The sequence below is a fragment of the Tachypleus tridentatus genome, unplaced genomic scaffold, assembly GCF_004210375.1.
Source record: "Tachypleus tridentatus isolate NWPU-2018 unplaced genomic scaffold, ASM421037v1 Hic_cluster_1, whole genome shotgun sequence".
In the NCBI taxonomy this organism is placed as follows: Eukaryota; Metazoa; Arthropoda; class Merostomata; order Xiphosura; family Limulidae; genus Tachypleus; species Tachypleus tridentatus.
This window is the reverse complement of record NW_027467777.1, coordinates 32,357,923-32,383,261: the sequence shown is the minus strand read 5'-3', so window position 1 is coordinate 32,383,261 and position 25,339 is coordinate 32,357,923. Positions and strand designations below refer to the sequence as shown.

Below are 25,339 nucleotides of genomic sequence, written 5' to 3'. Positions count from 1 at the left end.
GGTATAATCACATGTTATGAGGTTTGGTCATTTTACTAATGTTTGTTCCAGGTATAATCACATGTTATGAGGTTTGGTCATTTTACTAATGTTTGTTCCAGGTATAATCACATGTTATGAGGTTTGGTCATTTTACTAATGTTTGTTCCAGGTATAATCACATGTTATGAGGTTTGGTCATTTTACTAATGTTTGTTCCAGGTATAATCACATGTTATGAGGTTTGGTCATTTTACTAATGTTTGTTCCAGGTATAAACACATGTTATGAGGTTTGGTCATTTTACTAATGTTTGTTCCAGGTATAATCACATGTTATGAGGTTTGGTCATTTTACTAATGTTTGTTCCAGGTATAATCACATGTTATGAGGTTTGGTCATTTTACTAATGTTTGTTCCAGGTATAATCACATGTTATGAGGTTTGGTCATTTTACTAATGTTTGTTCCAGGTATAATCACATGTTATGAGGTTTGGTCATTTTACTAATGTTTGTTCCAGGTATAATCACATGTTATGAGGTTTGGTCATTTTACTAATGTTTGTTCCAGGTATAATCACATGTTATGAGGTTTGGTCATTTTACTAATGTTTGTTCCAGGTATAATCACATGTTATGAGGTTTGGTCATTTTACTAATGTTTGTTCCAGGTATAATCACATGTTATGAGGTTTGGTCATTTTACTAATGTTTGTTCCAGGTATAATCACATGTTATGAGGTTTGGTCATTTTACTAATGTTTGTTCCAGGTATAATCACATGTTATGAGGTTTGGTCATTTTACTAATGTTTGTTCCAGGTATAATCACATGTTATGAGGTTTGGTCATTTTACTAATGTTTGTTCCAGGTATAATCACATGTTATGAGGTTTGGTCATTTTACTAATGTTTGTTCCAGGTATAATCACATGTTATGAGGTTTGGTCATTTTACTAATGTTTGTTCCAGGTATAATCACATGTTATGAGGTTTGGTCATTTTACTAATGTTTGTTCCAGGTATAATCACATGTTATGAGGTTTGGTCATTTTACTAATGTTTGTTCCAGGTATAATCACATGTTATGAGGTTTGGTCATTTTACTAATGTTTGTTCCAGGTATAATCACATGTTATGAGGTTTGGTCATTTTACTAATGTTTGTTCCAGGTATAATCACATGTTATGAGGTTTGGTCATTTTACTAATGTTTGTTCCAGGTATAATCACATGTTATGAGGTTTGGTCATTTTACTAATGTTTGTTCCAGGTATAATCACATGTTATGAGGTTTGGTCATTTTACTAATGTTTGTTCCAGGTATAATCACATGTTATGAGGTTTGGTCATTTTACTAATGTTTGTTCCAGGTATAATCACATGTTATGAGGTTTGGTCATTTTACTAATGTTTGTTCCAGGTATAATCACATGTTATGAGGTTTGGTCATTTTACTAATGTTTGTTCCAGGTATAATCACATGTTATGAGGTTTGGTCATTTTACTAATGTTTGTTCCAGGTATAATCACATGTTATGAGGTTTGGTCATTTTACTAATGTTTGTTCCAGGTATAATCACATGTTATGAGGTTTGGTCATTTTACTAATGTTTGTTCCAGGTATAATCACATGTTATGAGGTTTGGTCATTTTACTAATGTTTGTTCCAGGTATAATCACATGTTATGAGGTTTGGTCATTTTACTAATGTTTGTTCCAGGTATAATCACATGTTATGAGGTTTGGTCATTTTACTAATGTTTGTTCCAGGTATAATCACATGTTATGAGGTTTGGTCATTTTACTAATGTTTGTTCCAGGTATAATCACATGTTATGAGGTTTGGTCATTTTACTAATGTTTGTTCCAGGTATAATCACATGTTATGAGGTTTGGTCATTTTACTAATGTTTGTTCCAGGTATAATCACATGTTATGAGGTTTGGTCATTTTACTAATGTTTGTTCCAGGTATAATCACATGTTATGAGGTTTGGTCATTTTACTAATGTTTGTTCCAGGTATAATCACATGTTATGAGGTTTGGTCATTTTACTAATGTTTGTTCCAGGTATAATCACATGTTATGAGGTTTGGTCATTTTACTAATGTTTGTTCCAGGTATAATCACATGTTATGAGGTTTGGTCATTTTACTAATGTTTGTTCCAGGTATAATCACATGTTATGAGGTTTGGTCATTTTACTAATGTTTGTTCCAGGTATAATCACATGTTATGAGGTTTGGTCATTTTACTAATGTTTGTTCCAGGTATAATCACATGTTATGAGGTTTGGTCATTTTACTAATGTTTGTTCCAGGTATAATCACATGTTATGAGGTTTGGTCATTTTACTAATGTTTGTTCCAGGTATAATCACATGTTATGAGGTTTGGTCATTTTACTAATGTTTGTTCCAGGTATAATCACATGTTATGAGGTTTGGTCATTTTACTAATGTTTGTTCCAGGTATAATCACATGTTATGAGGTTTGGTCATTTTACTAATGTTTGTTCCAGGTATAATCACATGTTATGAGGTTTGGTCATTTTACTAATGTTTGTTCCAGGTATAATCACATGTTATGAGGTTTGGTCATTTTACTAATGTTTGTTCCAGGTATAATCACATGTTATGAGGTTTGGTCATTTTACTAATGTTTGTTCCAGGTATAATCACATGTTATGAGGTTTGGTCATTTTACTAATGTTTGTTCCAGGTATAATCACATGTTATGAGGTTTGGTCATTTTACTAAAGTTTGTTCCAGGTATAATCACATGTATGAGGTTTGGTCATTTTACTAATGTTTGTGCCGGGTATAATCACATGTTATGAGGTTTGGTCTTGGTCATTTTACTAATGTTTGTCCCAGGTATAATCACATGTTATGAGGTTTGGTCATTTTACTAATGTTTGTTCCAGGTATAATCACATGTTATGAGGTTTGGTCATTTTACTAATGTTTGTTCCAGGTATAATCACATGTTATGAGGTTTGGTCATTTTACTAATGTTTGTTCCAGGTATAATCACATGTTATGAGGTTTGGTCATTTTACTAATGTTTGTTCCAGGTATAATCACATGTTATGAGGTTTGGTCATTTTACTAATGTTTGTTCCAGGTATAATCACATGTTATGAGGTTTGGTCATTTTACTAATGTTTGTTCCAGGTATAATCACATGTTATGAGGTTTGGTCATTTTACTAAATCACATGTTTGTTCCAGGTATAATCACATGTTATGAGGTTTGGTCATTTTACTAATGTTTGTTCCAGGTATAATCACATGTTATGAGGTTTGGTCATTTTACTAATGTTTGTTCCAGGTATAATCACATGTTATGAGGTTTGGTCATTTTACTAATGTTTGTTCCAGGTATAATCACATGTTATGAGGTTTGGTCATTTTACTAATGTTTGTTCCAGGTATAATCACATGTTATGAGGTTTGGTCATTTTACTAATGTTTGTTCCAGGTATAATCACATGTTATGAGGTTTGGTCATTTTACTAATGTTTGTTCCAGGTATAATCACATGTTATGAGGTTTGGTCATTTTACTAATGTTTGTTCCAGGTATAATCACATGTTATGAGGTTTGGTCATTTTACTAATGTTTGTTCCAGGTATAATCACATGTTATGAGGTTTGGTCATTTTACTAATGTTTGTTCCAGGTATAATCACATGTTATGAGGTTTGGTCATTTTACTAATGTTTGTTCCAGGTATAATCACATGTTATGAGGTTTGGTCATTTTACTAATGTTTGTTCCAGGTATAATCACATGTTATGAGGTTTGGTCATTTTACTAATGTTTGTTCCAGGTATAATCACATGTTATGAGGTTTGGTCATTTTACTAATGTTTGTTCCAGGTATAATCACATGTTATGAGGTTTGGTCATTTTACTAATGTTTGTTCCAGGTATAATCACATGTTATGAGGTTTGGTCATTTTACTAATGTTTGTTCCAGGTATAATCACATGTTATGAGGTTTGGTCATTTTACTAATGTTTGTTCCAGGTATAATCACATGTTATGAGGTTTGGTCATTTTACTAATGTTTGTTCCAGGTATAATCACATGTTATGAGGTTTGGTCATTTTACTAATGTTTGTTCCAGGTATAATCACATGTTATGAGGTTTGGTCATTTTACTAATGTTTGTTCCAGGTATAATCACATGTTATGAGGTTTGGTCATTTTACTAATGTTTGTTCCAGGTATAATCACATGTTATGAGGTTTGGTCATTTTACTAATGTCTGTTCCAGTTCCAGGTATAATCACATGTTATGAGGTTTGGTCATTTTACTAATGTTTGTTCCAGGTATAATCACATGTTATGAGGTTTGGTCATTTTACTAATGTTTGTTCCAGGTATAATCACATGTTATGAGGTTTGGTCATTTTACTAATGTTTGTTCCAGGTATAATCACATGTTATGAGGTTTGGTCATTTTACTAATGTTTGTTCCAGGTATAATCACATGTTATGAGGTTTGGTCATTTTACTAATGTTTGTTCCAGGTATAATCACATGTTATGAGGTTTGGTCATTTTACTAATGTTTGTTCCAGGTATAATCACATGTTATGAGGTTTGGTCATTTTACTAATGTTTGTTCCAGGTATAATCACATGTTATGAGGTTTGGTCATTTTACTAATGTTTGTTCCAGGTATAATCACATGTTATGAGGTTTGGTCATTTTACTAATGTTTGTTCCAGGTATAATCACATGTTATGAGGTTTGGTCATTTTACTAATGTTTGTTCCAGGTATAATCACATGTTATGAGGTTTGGTCATTTTACTAATGTTTGTTCCAGGTATAATCACATGTTATGAGGTTTGGTCATTTTACTAATGTTTGTTCCAGGTATAATCACATGTTATGAGGTTTGGTCATTTTACTAATGTTTGTTCCAGGTATAATCACATGTTATGAGGTTTGGTCATTTTACTAATGTTTGTTCCAGGTATAATCACATGTTATGAGGTTTGGTCATTTTACTAATGTTTGTTCCAGGTATAATCACATGTTATGAGGTTTGGTCATTTTACTAATGTTTGTTCCAGGTATAATCACATGTTATGAGGTTTGGTCATTTTACTATAGTTTGTTCCAGGTATAATCACATGTTATGAGGTTTGGTCATTTTAATAATGATTGTTCCAGGTATAATCACATGTTATGAGGTTTGGTCATTTTACTAATGTTTGTTCCAGGTATAATCACATGTTATGAGGTTTGGTCATTTTACTAATGTTTGTTCCAGGTATAATCACATGTTATGAGGTTTGGTCATTTTACTAATGTTTGTTCCAGGTATAATCACATGTTATGAGGTTTGGTCATTTTACTAATGTTTGTTCCAGGTATAATCACATGTTATGAGGTTTGGTCATTTTACTAAAGTTTGTTCCAGGTATAATCACATGTTATGAGGTTTGGTCATTTTACTAATGTTTGTTCCAGGTATAATCACATGTTATGAGGTTTGGTCATTTTACTAATGTTTGTTCCAGGTATAATCACATGTTATGAGGGTTTGGTCATTTTACTAATGTTTGTTCCAGGTATAATCACATGTTATGAGGTTTGGTCATTTTACTAATGTTTGTTCCAGGTATAATCACATGTTATGAGGTTTGGTCATTTTACTAATGTTTGTTCCAGGTATAATCACATGTTATGAGGTTTGGTCATTTTACTAATGTTTGTTCCAGGTATAATCACATGTTATGAGGTTTGGTCATTTTACTAATGTTTGTTCCAGGTATAATCACATGAGGTTTGGTCATTTTACTAATGTTTGTTCCAGGTATAATCACATGGTTTGGTCATTTTACTAATGTTTGTTCCAGGTATAATCACATGTTATGAGGTTTGGTCATTTTACTAATGTTTGTTCCAGGTATAATCACATGTTATGAGGTTTGGTCATTTTACTAATGTTTGTTCCAGGTATAATCACATGTTATGAGGTTTGGTCATTTTACTAATGTTTGTTCCAGGTATAATCACATGTTATGAGGTTTGGTCATTTTACTAATGTTTGTTCCAGGTATAATCACATGTTATGAGGTTTGGTCATTTTACTAATGTTTGTTCCAGGTATAATCACATGTTATGAGGTTTGGTCATCATTTACTACAGTTTGTTCCAGGTATAATCACATGTTATGAGGTTTGGTCATTTTACTAATGTTTGTTCCAGGTATAATCACATGTTATGAGGTTTGGTCATTTTACTAATGTTTGTTCCAGGTATAATCACATGTTATGAGGTTTGGTCATTTTACTAATGTTTGTTCCAGGTATAATCACATGTTATGAGGTTTGGTCATTTTACTAATGTTTGTTCCAGGTATAATCACATGTTATGAGGTTTGGTCATTTTACTAATGTTTGTTCCAGGTATAATCACATGTTATGAGGTTTGGTCATTTTACTAATGTTTGTTCCAGGTATAATCACATGTTATGAGGTTTGGTCATTTTACTAATGTTTGTTCCAGGTATAATCACATGTTATGAGGTTTGGTCATTTTACTAATGTTTGTTCCAGGTATAATCACATGTTATGAGGTTTGGTCATTTTACTAATGTTTGTTCCAGGTATAATCACATGTTATGAGGTTTGGTCATTTTACTAATGTTTGTTCCAGGTATAATCACATGTTATGAGGTTTGGTCATTTTACTAATGTTTGTTCCAGGTATAATCACATGTTATGAGGTTTGGTCATTTTACTAATGTTTGTTCCAGGTATAATCACATGTTATGAGGTTTGGTCATTTTACTAATGTTTGTTCCAGGTATAATCACATGTTATGAGGTTTGGTCATTTTACTAATGTTTGTTCCAGGTATAATCACATGTTATGAGGTTTGGTCATTTTACTAATGTTTGTTCCAGGTATAATCACATGTTATGAGGTTTGGTCATTTTACTAATGGTCATTTTACTACTAATGTTTGTTCCAGGTATAATCACATGTTATGAGGTTTGGTCATTTTACTAATGTTTGTTCCAGGTATAATCACATGTTATGAGGTTTGGTCATTTTACTAATGTTTGTTCCAGGTATAATCACATGTTATGAGGTTTGGTCATTTTACTAATGTTTGTTCCAGGTATAATCACATGTTATGAGGTTTGGTCATTTTACTAATGTTTGTTCCAGGTATAATCACATGTTATGAGGTTTGGTCATTTTACTAATGTTTGTTCCAGGTATAATCACATGTTATGAGGTTTGGTCATTTTACTAATGTTTGTTCCAGGTATAATCACATGTTATGAGGTTTGGTCATTTTACTAATGTTTGTTCCAGGTATAATCACATGTTATGAGGTTTGGTCATTTTACTAATGTTTGTTCCAGGTATAATCACATGTTATGAGGTTTGGTCATTTTACTAATGTTTGTTCCAGGTATAATCACATGTTATGAGGTTTGGTCATTTTACTAATGTTTGTTCCAGGTATAATCACATGTTATGAGGTTTGGAGGTTTGGTCATTTTACTAATGTTTGTTCCAGGTATAATCACATGTTATGAGGTTTGGTCATTTTGTTCCACTAATGTTTGTTCCAGGTATAATCACATGTTATGAGGTTTGGTCATTTTACTAATGTTTGTTCCAGGTATAATCACATGTTATGAGGTTTGGTCATTTTACTAATGTTTGTTCCAGGTTTGTTCCATATAATCACATGTTATGAGGTTTGGTCATTTTACTAATGTTTGTTCCAGGTATAATCACATGTTATGAGGTTTGGTCATTTTACTAATGTTTGTTCCAGGTATAATCACATGTTATGAGGTTTGGTCATTTTACTAATGTTTGTTCCAGGTATAATCACATGTTATGAGGTTTGGTCATTTTACTAATGTTTGTTCCAGGTATAATCACATGTTATGAGGTTTGGTCATTTTACTAATGTTTGTTCCAGGTATAATCACATGTTATGAGGTTTGGTCATTTTACTAATGTTTGTTCCAGGTATAATCACATGTTATGAGGTTTGGTCATTTTACTAATGTTTGTTCCAGGTATAATCACATGTTATGAGGTTTGGTCATTTTACTAATGTTTGTTCCAGGTATAATCACATGTTATGAGGTTTGGTCATTTTACTAATGTTTGTTCCAGGTATAATCACATGTTATGAGGTTTGGTCATTTTACTAATGTTTGTTCCAGGTATAATCACATGTGATGAGGTTTGGTCACTTTACTAAAGTTTGTTCCAGGTATAATCACATGTTATGAGGTTTGGTAATTTTTCTAATGTTTGTTCCGGGTATAATCACATGTTATGAGGTTTGGTCTTGGTCATTTTACTACAGTTTGTTCCAAGTATAATCACACGTTATGAGGTTTGGTCCTTTCATTAATGTTTGTTCCAGGTATAATCACACGTTATGAGGTTTGGTCATTTTACTAATGTTTGTTCCAGTTATAACCACATGTTATGAGTTTGGTCATTTCACTAATGTTTGTTCCAGGTATAATCACATGTTATGAGGTTTCTTCATTTTACTAATGTTTGTTCCAGGTATAATCACATGTTATAAGGTTTGGTCATTTTACTAATGTTTATTCCAGGTATAATCACACATTATGAGGTTTGGTCATCTTACTAAAGTTTGTTCCAGGTATAATCACATGTTATGAGGTTTGGTCATTTTACTAATGTTTGTTCCAGGTATAATCACATGTTATGAGGTTTGGTCATTTTACTCAATCTCGTCTTGTAGTATAACAGACCACATGTTATGAGGTTTGGTCATTTTACTAATGTTTGTTCCAGGTATAATCACATGTGGTGAGGTTTGGTCATTTTACTAATGTTTGTTCCAGGTATAATCACATGTTATGAGGTTTGGTCATTTTACTAATGTTTGTTCCAGGTATAATCACATGTGATGAGGTTTGGTCACTTTACTAAAGTTTGTTCCAGGTATAATCACATGTTATGAGGTTTGGTCATTTTTCTAATGTTTGTTCCTGGTATAACTTCGCCATGTTATGTGGTTTATTCTCTTTCATTTTACTAATGTTTGTTCCAAGTATAATCACATGTTATAAGGTTTGGTCCTTTCACTTATGTTTGTTCCAGGTATAATCACATGTTATGAGGTTTGGTCTTTTTATTTTACTATGTTTGTTCCAGTTATAATCACATGTTATGAGGTTTGGTCCTTTCATTAATGTTTGTTCCAGGTATAATCACATGTTATGAGGTTTGGTCATTTTACTAATGTTTGTTCCAGGTATAATCACATGTTATGAGGTTTGGTCATTTTACTAATGTTTATTCCAGGTATAATCACATGTTATGAGGTTTGGTCATCTTACTAAAGTTTGTTCCAGGTATAATCATTACGTTATGAGGTTTGGTCATTTTTACTAAAGTTTGTTCCAGGTATAATCACATGTTATGAGGTTTGGTCATTTTACTAAAGTTAGTTCCAGGTATAATCACATGTTATGAGGTTTGGTCATTTTACAAGTGTTTGTTCCAGGTATAATCACGTTATGAGGTTTGGTCATTTTAATAATGATTGTTCCAGATATAATCACATACAATGAGGGTTTGGTCATTTTACTAATGTTTGTTCCAGGTATAATCATATGTGGTGAGGTTTGGTCATTTTACTAATGTTTGTTCCAGGTATAATCACATGGATGAGGTTTGGTCATTTTACTAATGTTTGTTCCAGGTATAATCACATGTTATGAGGTTTGGTCATTTTACTAAAGTTTGTTCCAGGTATAATCACTATGTTATGAGGTTTGGCATTTTTTCTAATGTTTGTTCCGGGTAATCACATGTTATGAGGTTTGGTCTTGGTTATTTTAATTATTAGTTTGTTCCAAGTATAATCACACGTTATGAAGTTTGGTCCTTTCATTAATGTTTGTTCCAGGTATGATCACACGTTATGAGGTTTGGTCATTTTACTAATGTTTGTTCCAGTTATAACCACATGTTATAAGGTTTGGTCATTTTACTAATGTTTGTTCCAGGTATAATCACACATTATGAGGTTTGGTCATTTACTAAAGTTTGTTCCAGGTATAATCACATGTTATGATGTTTGGTCATTTTACTAAAGTTTGTTCCAGGTATAATCACATGTTATGAGGTTTGGTCATTTTACTAAAGTTTGTTCCAGGTATAATCACATGTTATGAGGTTTGGTCATTTTACTAAAGTTTGTTCCAGGTATAATCACATGTTATGAGGTTTGGTCATTTTAATAATCATTGTTCCAGATATAATCACATGGATGAGGTTTTGGTCATTTTACTAATGTTTGTTCCAGGTATAATCACATGTTATGTGGTTTGGTCCTAATACAATGTTTGTTCCAGGTATAATCACATGTTATGAGGTTTGGTCATTTTACTAATGTTTGTTCCAGGTATAATCACATGTGGTGAGGTTTGGTCAATTTACTAAATTCCAGGTATAACACAACAATAATTGGCACGTTCATAACCTGTTATGAGGTTTGGTAATTTTTCTAATGTTTGTTCCAGGTATAATCGTTAGGTTATGATTTTATCTTGGTCATTTTAATGTTGTTTGTTCCAAGTATAATCACACGTTATGAGGTTTGGTAATTTCATTAATGTTTGTTCCAGGTATAATCACATGTTATGAGGTTTGGTCTTGGTTTTAATACAGTTTGTTCCAGTTATAACCACACGTTATGAGGTTTGGTCCTTTCATTAATGTTTGTTCCAGGTATAATCACACGTTATGAGGTTTCTTCATTTTACTAATGTTTGTTCCAGTTATAATCACATGTTATGAGTTTGGTCATTTCACTAATGTTTATTCCCGGTATAATCACATGTTATGAGGTTTGGTCATTTTACTAATGTTTATTCCAGGTATAATCACATGTTATGAGGTTTGGTCATTTTACTAAAGTTTATTCCAGGTATAATCACATGTTATGAGGTTTGGTCATCTTACTAAAGTTTGTTCCAGGTATAATCACATGTGGTGAGGTTTGGTTATTTTACTAATGTCTGTTCCAGGTATAATCACATGTTATGAGAGGTTTGGTCATTTTGGCCAAGTTTTGTTCCAGGTATAATCACATGTTATGAGGTTTGGTCATTTTACTAATGTTTGTTCCAGGTATAATCATATGTGGTGAGGTTTGGTCATTTTACTAATGTTTGTTCCAGGTATAATCACATGTTATGAGGTTTGGTCATTTTACTAATGTTTGTTCCAGGTATAATCACATGATGAGGTTTGGTCACTTTACTAAAGTTTGTTCCAGGTATAATCACATGTTATGAGGTTTGGTAATTTTTCTAATGTTTGTTCCAGGTATAATCACATGTTATGAGGTTTGGTCTTGGTCATTTTAATACAGTTTGTTCCAAGTATAATCACACGTTATGAGGTTTGGTCCTTTCATTAATGTTTGTTCCAGGTATAATCACACGTTATGAGGTTTGGTCATTTTACTAATGTTTGTTCCAGTTATAACCACATGTTATGAGGTTTGGTCATTTCACTAATGTTTGTTCCAGGTATAATCACATGTTATGAGGTTTGGTCATTTTACTAATGTTTGTTCCAGGTATAATCACATGTTATAAGGTTTGGTCATTTTACTAATGTTTATTCCAGGTATAATCACACGTTATGAGGTTTGGTCATCTTACTAAAGTTTATTCCAGGTATAATCACATGTTATGAGGTTTGGTCATTTTACTAAAGTTTATTCCAGGTATAATCACATGTTATGAGGTTTGGTCATTTTACTAATGTTTGTTCCAGGTATAATCACATGTGGTGAGGTTTGGTCATTTTACTAATGTTAGTTCCAGGTATAATCACATGTTATGAGGTTTGGTCATTTTACAAGTGTTGGTTTCAGGTATAATCACATGTTATGAGGTTTGGTCATTTTACTAATGTTTGTTCCAGGTATAATCACATGTTATGAGGTTTGGTCATTTTACTAATGTTTGTTCCAGGTATAATCACATGTTATGAGGTTTGGTCATTTTACTAATGTTTGTTCCAGGTATAATCACATGTTATGAGGTTTGGTCATTTTACTAATGTTTGTTCCAGGTATAATCACATGTTATGAGGTTTGGTCATTTTACTAATGTTTGTTCCAGGTATAATCACATGTTATGAGGTTTGGTCATTTTACTAATGTTTGTTCCAGGTATAATCACATGTTATGAGGTTTGGTCATTTTACTAATGTTTGTTCCAGGTATAATCACATGTGGTGAAGTTTGGTTATTTTACTAATGTTTGTTCCAGGTATAATCACGTTATGAGGTTTGGTCATTTTACTAATCTTTGTTCCAGGTATAATCACATGTTATGAGGTTTGGTCATTTTACTAATGTTTGTTCCAGGTATAATCACATGTTATGAGGTTTGGTCATTTTACTAATGTTTGTTCCAGGTATAATCACGTTATGAGGTTTGGTCATTTTACTAATCTTTGTTCCAGGTATAATCACATGTTATGAGGTTTGGTCATTTTACTAATGTTTGTTCCAGGTATAATCACATGTTATGAGGTTTGGTCATTTTACTAATGTTTGTTCCAGGTATAATCACATGTTATGAGGTTTGGTCATTTTACACAATGTTTGTTCCAGGTATAATCACATGTTATGAGGTTTGGTCATTTTACTAATGTTTGTTCCAGGTATAATCACATGTTATGAGGTTTGGTCATTTTACTAATGTTTGTTCCAGGTATAATCACATGTTATGAGGTTTGGTCATTTTACTAATGTTTGTTCCAGGTATAATCACATGTTATGAGGTTTGGTCATTTTACTAATGTTTGTTCCAGGTATAATCACATGTTATGAGGTTTGGTCATTTTACTAATGTTTGTTCCAGGTATAATCACATGTTATGAGGTTTGGTCATTTTACTAATGTTTGTTCCAGGTATAATCACATGTTATGAGGTTTGGTCATTTTACTAATGTTTGTTCCAGGTATAATCACATGTTATGAGGTTTGGTCATTTTACTAATGTTTGTTCCAGGTATAATCACATGTTATGAGGTTTGGTCATTTTACTAATGTTTGTTCCAGGTATAATCACATGTTATGAGGTTTGGTCATTTTACTAATGTTTGTTCCAGGTATAATCACATGTTATGAGGTTTGGTCATTTTACTAATGTTTGTTCCAGGTATAATCACATGTTATGAGGTTTGGTCATTTTACTAAAGTTTGTTCCAGGTATAATCACATGTTATGAGGTTTGGTCATTTTACTAATGTTTGTTCCAGGTATAATCACATGTTATGAGGTTTGGTCATTTTACTAATGTTAGTTCCAGGTATAATCACATGTTATCAGGTTTGGTCATTTTACAAGTGTTTGTTCCAGGTATAATCACGTTATGAGGTTTGGTCATTTTAATAATGATTGTTCCAGATATAATCACATGTTATGAGGTTTGGTCATTTTACTAATGTTTGTTCCAGGTATAATCACATGTGGTGAGGTTTGGTCATTTTACTAATGTTTGTTCCAGGTATAATCACATGTTATGAGGTTTGGTCATTTTACTAATGTTTGTTCCAGGTATAATCACATGTTATGAGGTTTGGTCATTTTACTAAAGTTTGTTCCAGGTATAATCACATGTTATGAGGTTTGGTCATTTTACTAATGTTTGTTCCAGGTATAATCACATGTTATGAGGTTTGGTCTTGGTCATTTTACTACAGTTTGTTCCAAGTATAATCACACGTTATGAGGTTTGGTCCTTTTATTAATGTTTGTTCCAGGTATAATCACATGTTATGAGGTTTGGTCATTTTACTAATGTTTGTTCCAGTTATAACCACATGTTATGAGTTTGGTCATTTCACTAATGTTTGTTCCAGGTATAATCACATGTTATGAGGTTTGGTCATTTTACTAAAGTTTGTTCCAGGTATAATCACATGTTATGAGGTTTGGTCATTTTACTAATGTTTGTTCCAGGTATAATCACATGTTATGAGGTTTGGTCATTTTACTAAAGTTTGTTCCAGGTATAATCACATGTTATGAGGTTTGGTCATTTTACTAATGTTTGTTCCAGGTATAATCACATGTTATGAGGTTTGGTCATTTTACTAATGTTTGTTCCAGGTATAATCACATGTTATGAGGTTTGGTCATTTTACTAATGTTTGTTCCAGGTATAATCACATGTTATGAGGTTTGGTCATTTTACTAATGTTTGTTCCAGGTATAATCACATGTTATGAGGTTTGGTCATTTTACTAATGTTTGTTCCAGGTATAATCACATGTTATGAGGTTTGGTCATTTTACTAATGTTTGTTCCAGGTATAATCACATGTTATGAGGTTTGGTCATTTTACTAATGTTTGTTCCAGGTATAATCACATGTTATGAGGTTTGGTCTTGGTCATTTTACTAAAGTTTGTCCCAGGTATAATCGCATGTTATGAGGTTTAGTTATTTTACTAATCTTTGTTCCAGGTATAATCACATGTTATGAGGTTTGGTCATTTTACTAATGTTTGTTCCAGGTATAATCACATGTTATGAGGTTTGGTCATTTTACTAATGTTTGTTCCAGGTATAATCACATGTTATGAGGTTTGGTCATTTTACTAATGTTTGTTCCAGGTATAATCACATGTTATGAGGTTTGGTCATTTTACTAATGTTTGTTCCAGGTATAATCACATGTTATGAGGTTTGGTCATTTTACTAATGTTTGTTCCAGGTATAATCACATGTTATGAGGTTTGGTCATTTTACTAATGTTTGTTCCAGGTATAATCACATGTTATGAGGTTTGGTCATTTTACTAATGTTTGTTCCAGGTATAATCACATGTTATGAGGTTTGGTCATTTTACTAATGTTTGTTCCAGGTATAATCACATGTTATGAGGTTTGGTCATTTTACTAATGTTTGTTCCAGGTATAATCACATGTTATGAGGTTTGGTCATTTTACTAATGTTTGTTCCAGGTATAATCACATGTTATGAGGTTTGGTCATTTTACTAATGTTTGTTCCAGGTATAATCACATGTTATGAGGTTTGGTCATTTTACTAATGTTTGTTCCAGGTATAATCACATGTTATGAGGTTTGGTCATTTTACTAATGTTTGTTCCAGGTATAATCACATGTTATGAGGTTTGGTCATTTTACTAATGTTTGTTCCAGGTATAATCACATGTTATGAGGTTTGGTCATTTTACTAATGTTTGTTCCAGGTATAATCACATGTTATGAGGTTTGGTCATTTTACTAATGTTTGTTCCAGGTATAATCACATGTTATGAGGTTTGGTCATTTTACTAAAGTTTGTTCCAGGTATAATCACATGTTATGAGGTTTGGTCATTTTACTAATGTTTGTTCCAGGTATAATCACATGTTATGAGGTTTGGTCATTTTACTAATGTTTGTTCCAGGTATAATCACATGTTATGAGGTTTGGTCATTTTACTAATGTTTGTTCCAGGTATAATCACATGTTATGAGGTTTGGTCATTTTACTAATGTTTGTTCCAGGTATAATCACATGTGGTGAGGTTTGGTCATTTTACTAATGTTTGTTCCAGGTATAATCACATGTTATGAGGTTTGGTCATTTTACTAATGTTTGTTCCAGGTATAATCACATGTTATGAGGTTTGGTCATTTTACTAATGTTTGTTCCAGGTATAATCACATGTTATGAGGTTTGGTCATTTTTACTAATGTTTGTTAATCCATGTTCCAAGGTATAATCACATGTTATGAGGTTTGGTCATTTTACTAATGTTTGTTCCAGGTATAATCACATGTTATGAGGTTTGGTCATTTTACTAATGTTTGTTCCAGGTATAATCACATGTTATGAGGTTTGGTCATTTTACTAATGTTTGTTCCAGGTATAATCACATGTTATGAGGTTTGGTCATTTTACTAATGTTTGTTCCAGGTATAATCACATGTTATGAGGTTTGGTCATTTTACTAATGTTTGTTCCAGGTATAATCACATGTTATGAGGTTTGGTCATTTTACTAATGTTTGTTCCAGGTATAATCACATGTTATGAGGTTTGGTCATTTTACTAATGTTTGTTCCAGGTATAATCACATGTTATGAGGTTTGGTCATTTTACTAATGTTTGTTCCAGGTATAATCACATGTTATGAGGTTTGGTCATTTTACTAATGTTTGTTCCAGGTATAATCACATGTTATGAGGTTTGGTCATTTTACTAATGTTTGTTCCAGGTATAATCACATGTTATGAGGTTTGGTCTTGGCATTTTACTAATGTTTGTTCCAGGTATAATCACATGTTATGAAGTTTGGTCCTTTTATTAATGTTTGTTCCAGGTATAATCACACGTTATGAGGTTTGGTCATTTTACTAATGTTTGTTCCAGGTATAATCACATGTTATGAGGTTTGGTCATTTCACTAATGTTTGTTCCAGGTATAATCACATGTTATGAGGTTTGGTCATTTTACTAATGTTTGTTCCAGGTATAATCACATGTTATGAGGTTTGGTCATTTTACTAATGTTTATTCCAGGTATAATCACATGTTATGAGGTTTGGTCATTTTACTAATGTTTGTTCCAGGTATAATCACATGTTATGAGGTTTGGTCATTTTACTAATGTTTGTTCCAGGTATAATCACATGTTATGAGGTTTGGTCATTTTACTAATGTTTGTTCCAGGTATAATCACATGTTATGAGGTTTGGTCATTTTACAAGTGTTTGTTCCAGGTATAATCACATGTTATGAGGTTTGGTCATTTTACTAATGTTTGTTCCAGGTATAATCACATGTTATGAGGTTTGGTCATTTTACTAATGTTTGTTCCAGGTATAATCATATGTGGTGAGGTTTGGTCATTTTACTAATGTTTGTTCCAGGTATAATCACATGTATGAGGTTTGGTCATTTTACTAATGTTTGTTCCAGGTATAATCACATGTGATGAGGTTTGGTCACTTTACTAAAGTTTGTTCCAGGTATAATCACATGTTATGAGGTTTGGTAATTTTTCTAATGTTTGTTCCGGGTATAATCACATGTTATGAGGTTTGGTCTTGGTCATTTTACTACAGTTTGTTCCAAGTATAATCACACGTTATGAGGTTTGGTCCTTTCATTAATGTTTGTTCCAGGTATAATCACACGTTATGAGGTTTGGTCATTTTACTAATGTTTGTTCCAGTTATAACCACATGTTATGAGTTTGGTCATTTCACTAATGTTTGTTCCAGGTATAATCACATGTTATGAGGTTTCTTCATTTTACTAATGTTTGTTCCAGGTATAATCACATGTTATAAGGTTTGGTCATTTTACTAATGTTTATTCCAGGTATAATCACACATTATGAGGTTTGGTCATTTTACTAAAGTTTGTTCCAGGTATAATCACATGTTATGAGGTTTGGTCATTTTACTAAAGTTTGTTCCAGGTATAATCACATGTTATGAGGTTTGGTCATTTTACTAATGTTTGTTCCAGGTATAATCACATGTTATGAGGTTTGGTCATTTTACAAATGTTTGTTCCAGGTATAATCACGTTATGAGGTTTGGTCATTTTAATAATCATTGTTCCAGGTATAATCACATGTTATGAGGTTTGGTCATTTTACTAATGTTTGTTCCAGGTATAATCATATGTGGTGAGGTTTGGTCATTTTACTAATGTTTGTTCCAGGTATAATCACATGTATGAGGTTTGGTCATTTTACTAATGTTTGTTCCAGGTATAATCACATGTGATGAGGTTTGGTCACTTTACTAAAGTTTGTTCCAGGTATAATCACATGTTATGAGGTTTGGTAATTTTTCTAATGTTTGTTCCGGGTATAATCACATGTTATGAGGTTTGGTCTTGGTCATTTTACTACAGTTTGTTCCAAGTATAATCACACGTTATGAGGTTTGGTCCTTTCATTAATGTTTGTTCCAGGTATAATCACACGTTATGAGGTTTGGTCATTTTACTAATGTTTGTTCCAGTTATAATCACATGTTATGAGGTTTGGTCATTTTACTAATGTTTGTTCCAGGTATAATCACATGTTATGAGGTTTGGTCATTTTACTAATGTTTGTTCCAGGTATAATCACATGTTATGAGGTTTGGTCATTTTACTAATGTTTGTTCCAGGTATAATCACATGTTATGAGGTTTGGTCATTTTACTAAAGTTTGTTCCAGGTATAATCACATGTTATGAGGTTTGGTCATTTTACTAATGTTTGTTCCAGGTATAATCACATGTTATGAGGTTTGGTCATTTTACTAATGTTTGTTCCAGGTATAATCACATGTTATGAGGTTTGGTCATTTTACTAATGTTTGTTCCAGGTATAATCACATGTTATGAGGTTTGGTCATTTTACTAATGTTTGTTCCAGGTATAATCACATGTTATGAGGTTTGGTCATTTTACTAATGTTTGTTCCAGGTATAATCACATGTTATGAGGTTTGGTCATTTTACTAAAGTTTGTTCCAGGTATAATCACATGTTATGAGGTTTGGTCATTTTACTAATGTTTGTTCCAGGTATAATCACATGTTATGAGGTTTGGTCTTGGTCATTTTAATAAAGTTTGTTCCAAGTATAATCACATGTTATGAGGTTTGGTCATTTTACTAATGTTTGTTCCAGGTATAATCACATGTTATGAGGTTTGGTCATTTTACTAATGTTTGTTCCAGGTATAATCACATGTGATGAGGTTTGGTCATTTTACTAATGTTTGTTCCAGGTATAATCACATGTTATGAGGTTTGGTCATTTTACTAATGTTTGTTCCAGGTATAATCACATGTTATGAGGTTTGGTCATTTTACTAATGTTTGTTCCAGGTATAATCACATGTTATGAGGTTTGGTCATTTTACTAATGTTTGTTCCAGGTATAATCACATGTTATGAGGTTTGGTCATTTTACTAATGTTTGTTCCAGGTATAATCACATGTTATGAGGTTTGGTCATTTTACTAAAGTTTGTTCCAGGTATAATCACATGTTATGAGGTTTGGTCATTTTACTAATGTTTGTTCCAGGTATAATCACATGTTATGAGGTTTGGTCATTTTACTAATGTTTGTTCCAGGTATAATCACATGTTATGAGGTTTGGTCATTTTACTAATGTTTGTTCCAGGTATAATCACATGTTATGAGGTTTGGTCATTTTACTAAAGTTTCTTCCAGGTATAATCACATGTTATGAGGTTTGGTAATTTTTCTAATGTTTGTTCTGGGTATAATCACATGTTATGAGGTTTGGTGATTTTACTAAAGTTTATTTTAGGTATAATCACATGTTATGAGGTTTGGTCATTTTACTAATGTTTGTTCCAGGTATAATCACATGTTATGAGGTTTGGTCATTTTACTAATGTTTGTTCCAGGTATAATCACATGTTATGAGGTTTGGTCATTTTACTAATGTTTGTTCCAGGTATAATCACATGTTATGAGGTTTGGTCATTTTACTAAAGTTTGTTCCAGGTATAATCACATGTTATGAGGTTTGGTCATTTTACTAAAGTTTGTTCCAGGTATAATCACATGTTATGAGGTTTGGTCATTTTACTAATGTTTGTTCCAGGTATAATCACATGTTATGAGGTTTGGTCATTTTACTAATGTTTGTTCCAGGTATAATCACATGTTATGAGGTTTGGTCATTTTACTAAAGTTTGTTCCAGGTATAATCACATGTTATGAGGTTTGGTCATTTTACTAATGTTTGTTCCAGGTATAATCACATGTTATGAGGTTTGGTCATTTTACTTATGTTTGTTCCAGGTATAATCACATGTTATGAGGTTTGGTCATTTTACTAATGTTTGTTCCAGGTATAATCACATGTTATGAGGTTTGGTCATTTTACTAAAGTTTGTTCCAGGTATAATCACATGTTATGAGGTTTGGTCATTTTACTAAAGTTTGTTCCAGGTATAATCACACGTTATGAGGTTTGGTTATTTTACTTATGTTTTTTGTAAATATAATCACATGTTATGCGGTTTGGTCATTTTACTAATGTTTGTTCCAGGTATAATCACACGTTAGCCTGAGGTTTGGTCATTTTACTAATGTTTGTTCCATGGTATAATCACATTTTATGGAGGTTTGGTTCGCACGGACTAATGTTTGTTCCAGGTATAATCACAAAATATGATAATTTGGTCATTTTACGAAAGTTTGTTCAAGGTAGTTACATGTGGAGTTTTGGTCATTTTACTAGTGAAATGTTCCTTGGTATTTGTACATGTTCAGGTTTGCGCTATGTTCACCATTGGGAATCGATCCCCGAATTTTAACATTTCACAAGCTCACCGCTGACCAGCTCGGAAGGAACGACAATGATTATGAGTTTGGTTTGTTTTGAATTTCGCGCAAAGCCACTCAAGAGTTCTTTACCCCAGATAACCTTAATTTACACTACACTTTACTAACAAATGGTGGAATTGATCGAACATTGTAATGACTTTATAGCTGTAAACCAATGAACATGTTTATTGATGGGGATTCAGATCGGCGACCCTCAGTTGCAAGTCTAGTTAGTGCCTTAAATACCACGTCATACCAGGTCTATGACTAAGAGAAGCAACAGGTTAACCAAGCACGACCTCTGGTGTTTTTCAAAGTAACTTTTTCCACTTATTCAAAACAAATACTCGATTTTGTAAGAAATATCTCGATCTAAAATTGATGATTTACAAGCATCTGTTACGTAAAGCCTCAGAGCAGAAAACATGTGATAAAACGAGTTATGTGACAAAGGTATCTCAATGTGTTTTTTTTCTGTTTTTTCTGAACGATTAATAGAAGCAAATGACTCCTTCAAAATATCCAATAAAATAGAGAATATTTCATATTTAAAAAAATAAACGCACTTCAGTGAATAAGTGTTTTTTTTTTACATTATTCGTGATATAATGACATTTTAGGCTAATCTTTAAGGTTTCTAAGGATGTTTTTATAATTCAAGTAGCTTATAATGATTAAAACAAGGTTCGAAACACATGAGTGTTTATAATTAAACCCAGTTTATCAGTTTATGTTTGCTAGTTGAAGTTCGGTTTTGAAAGAATAAAAAAACTGAAATTAATTTGTTCTTGTTAAGCATAATTTCAAATAATGAGCTATTTGTGCTTTGCTCATATCAGGTATCGAAACCTGAATTGTAGCGTTAGAAGTCCTTCCACTGAGCCACTGGTCATTTAAAAGAGGTTCTTTGATTTGGTAACACATTTAATTAATTAAATTTGAGATTTTTAACTATTTACCTCGTTTGTTTGTCTTCAGTAACAGTTCGTTTATTTCGAGTTCCTTCACAACTAATTACGAACATAAATTAAAATGAGTATATCTTTAATATACTGATCTTTAGTTTCTTTATTTAACTACAGAATTTTCAACAAAAGTTCACGCTGTTAAAATAATTGTGTTTCTGTTAGCCAATCACATAACGACTCTTGTCAATATTTTAAACTAGTCATTCTGTCAAGCCAATCACATGACGTCTCTCACTACCATTTCAAACATATCAATTTGTCTAACCAATCACAAAACGTCTCTTACTACCATTTCAGATTTATTATTCTGTCTAGCCAATAACATAGCCTGTCTTACAATCATTCCAAATGTATCTTTCTGTTTAACCAACCATATAACGTTTCTCACTGTAATTTCAAACTTACCCTGTCATCCAAGTATATAATGTCTCTCACCACCAATTCAAACATATCTTTCTCTCTAACCAATCATATAAAGTTTCACACTGTCATTTGAAACTTATCATTCTATATAACCAATCACATAACTTTTCTCACCATCATATCAAAAACATCTTTCTGTCTAACCAATAACAAAATGTTTTCATCATCATTTAAAACACAACTTTTATGTAACCAATCACATAACGTCTCTACCACAAATTCAAACTTACAATTATATCTAACCAATCACATAACCTTTCTCAACAGCATTTCAAAAACATATCTCTATTTTCAATTCATATATATTTTGAACGTATCCTGTTTTGATCCACTTATTCAAATCATTTTAAAATTTCTCCATTAAAATTCATTCTTCCTGAAGAACGTTATATTAACATACAGTAATAATTTTATTAAAAATATAGTAGTTTTTAAATTATGAAAAAAATTAAAAATCCAGAATCTACCAACTGAACGTCAGTAGAATGAAATGTCTGCCTTGACAACAAAAAACTCACTTCAAATAAAAATGTATCTCAGAACGGCTGCTATAGGTAATAACACTTTTACTAATAAACACAGAACAACGTTTTGACCTTCCTAAATGTGAGCACTTAGTAGATACGACAGTCTGATGTCTAGATATTAGAAGCACTAAATGTTTGCACTATGTAGTTCGACAGTCTGATGTACAGTTCTCAGAAGCACTAAGTGTTCGCTCTAAGTTGATATGACAGTTTGATGTCTAGTTCGTAGAAGCACTAACTATTTCCACATAGTAAATATGAAAGTCTGATGTCTTGTTCTTAGAAGCAATAAATGTTCGCTCGAAGTAGATACGACAGTCTGGGGTCTGGTTCTTAGATGCACTAAGAAGATACGACATTATCATGTCTTGTTCTTAGAGGCACTAAATGTTCCCATTGTGTAGATATGACAGTCTGATGTCTAGTTCAAAGAAAAACAAAGTGTTCGCACTAAGTAACTACGACAGTCTGATGTCTAGTTATTAAAAACACTAAATGTTCGAACAAAGTAGTTACGACAGTCTGATGTCTAGTTTTAAGAAGTACTAAATGTTCGCACTAAGTAGATACGACACTCCGAAAAACTCTGGTTCTCTCAGAGTTAGCACCTTGTATTTTAGTGAATACTCTGGTTGTTGACAATCGTTTTATTAATGCATCCCAACATATAATTGACTACAACAGAAATAACATAAAACAAACGTAAATTTTAAAGTTGCCCTGGTAACTCCGAACAGTTTTATGAAAACTTAAATGACGTTTAAACAGACCCTCCCAAACGTGGCTGTAACGTGTGAAATTCAACCATGTGAACCAAGAAGAAAATGCAGTACACATCAGGCTAGTCGGTGTGCAGTGTTGTGTAAACTAGTCGGTGAGCAGTGTTGTGTGTTTCCATGATTACGGTGTTTTTGCACGAGTGTTTCTATGGTTACATTAAGCCCCTCCCCCCACTATCCCTCACCAAAAATTATCGAAGCTAGAAATGTTTCAAGCGTGTAATATTATCTTATATTCAAATAGATTCTGTGTTCCGCATGACGTATTAATTCAGTCAACAATAAAATATGTAACAACAAAATGGCAGCTCTCTCGGTTTAAGACTATAATTTTTAGACTCATGTGGGGTATTAATAATCAATATTTACGTGTCCCACAATAATTCCTGAACAGTATCTACTTTTATATAAATGAATCATTTTCATTGAAATCTGGTCACATTTTGTTATGCTTGAAATGTCGATCGTTCTATTACCCACAAGAAACACATCGCTAGTACATATACGGTTAACAGGCCACATGACGTGTCATTTCTGGATAGTATTTGTTTGTATGTGCACTGTGGCATTATTTTATTCTTTTCAATAATATTTATTCGTCGTCATGGAAACAAGAGGTTGTGTAAACTTGTGGCAAATTTGACCTAAGTTGGAGTTTTCCTTTCCGATTTATATAAAAAAAGTCCTTACGTGATAGAAGAAAGGAAATATTATTTTCAAAACCTGAATTATGGAAAAGCGTTATTAAACTGAAACAACTTTGACGAAGTTTACATTCGCAGATGAATCTCTGTCACACTGAACATGCTCGCTCTTTAGGCCGTGGGGGCGTTATAATGTGACCGTCAGTCCCACTATTCGTTGGTAAAAGAGTAGCCCAAGAGTTGGCGGTGGGTTGTGATGACTAGCTGCCTTCCCTCTAGTCTTACACTGCTAAATTAGGGACGGCTAGCGCAGATACCCCTCGTGTAGCTTTGCGCGAAATTCAAAAACAAACATTCGCAGATCTGTGTTGCCTTTAGCGTTGTATATATAAATAAAATGTTTAATGTTGAGCAACACGCTGTTTTATCCATAGAAATTATACGATGCCGCGATAACAGTGTCCTGATGAAGAAAAATTATAAATCAGCCTAGACACGAACTAGAACCTAGTCAGCAGAGAACTACACGCAACATATTAGTGTTCATATAAATCATTAGTTCATCGCTAAGCAAACAGTTTAATATCGGTATCCAAGATGATCAGCAAATTAGTTTTGTTATTAAACAACGATAAGAACAAAAAAGTTAGATCAAAACAAACTTACAAAAACTACAACAGCAAAGCCAATTAAAGTAGTTTTAATAACATTAAATACAACTTAAAACACATTACATTGATATCCAACTGCCCCAGGGCCTTGCGCAAAGCTAGATAAGGGTTATCTGGGCTAGAACAGAAAGCGGGTAATATAATTCTTTGGATACTGAGATCTGACCATCAGTGTTATAACACATTCACGCGAATCGACACTATATTAGGACCAGGTCCAGTAATTACAGGATATTGTGAAATGTGATTCATTACGACAATTGGAGTACTTAGTTAACACTACCAGACGCATTTCTACCCAAGAACGCAATATTGTCTGGTCACCTGTGACCTTAATGTATAAGAACAATGTCATGTAAATCTCATAGTGTCCAGTTACTTACTTCCTCAATTGTCCATTGCGCCAGACTTACACATTATTGGCTGATATCTGAGTCTTCACTTTAACAAACTTCCTCAATAGGAAATCTCTCATCCAAGAAGAATAGACCGGGGACAGGAGCTATTGTATTTGGCAGAAGTGTGGTCACACTGAATGATAGATGTTTCATCTAGGTATGTGGTCAAATTGATTCCAGATCCTTTGTCCATTTTCTTTGATATCAGACATTTATTTGACCTTTCAAATCTTTGTTAGTTTCCAACTCATTTGTTTATTAACTTGTTAACAGAAGCTAAAATAATCCGAGATAAATGACAATATTTTCACGGAGAAGGAGTGATAACTGGGGGCAAACGGTGTTCTTATCCTGTCCTTCACTACACGTAAGGGAACACTGCTCAGGATTGTTTGGGGCATGACATCAGAATACCAAATATTTCCTGGAGCGAATTTACTCGTTTGATAAAGTGTTGAGTAGTTACGTTTCTACATTATTATGATCATTTTAAAATATTGGGTTTATCGTAACGTGCTGTTTATTTGATAAAACTTGTGATCGATTGAAAAAAAAA

The 25,339-nt window shown here is 32.7% G+C and overlaps 1 pseudogene across 1 annotated transcript in view; it reads right to left on the bottom strand.

Moving 5' to 3' along the window:
- LOC143241752 (putative 3',5'-cyclic phosphodiesterase pde-5) overlaps window positions 1–22,650 on the bottom strand; it is a 55,248-nt pseudogene extending 32,598 nt beyond the window's left edge. Inside the window, exon 1 of the transcript XR_013022266.1 lies at window positions 22,531–22,650. The product of XR_013022266.1 is annotated as a putative 3',5'-cyclic phosphodiesterase pde-5 (transcript). The remainder of the gene's footprint in view (window positions 1–22,530) is intronic.
- Window positions 22,651–25,339: the final 2,689 nt, after the last annotated feature.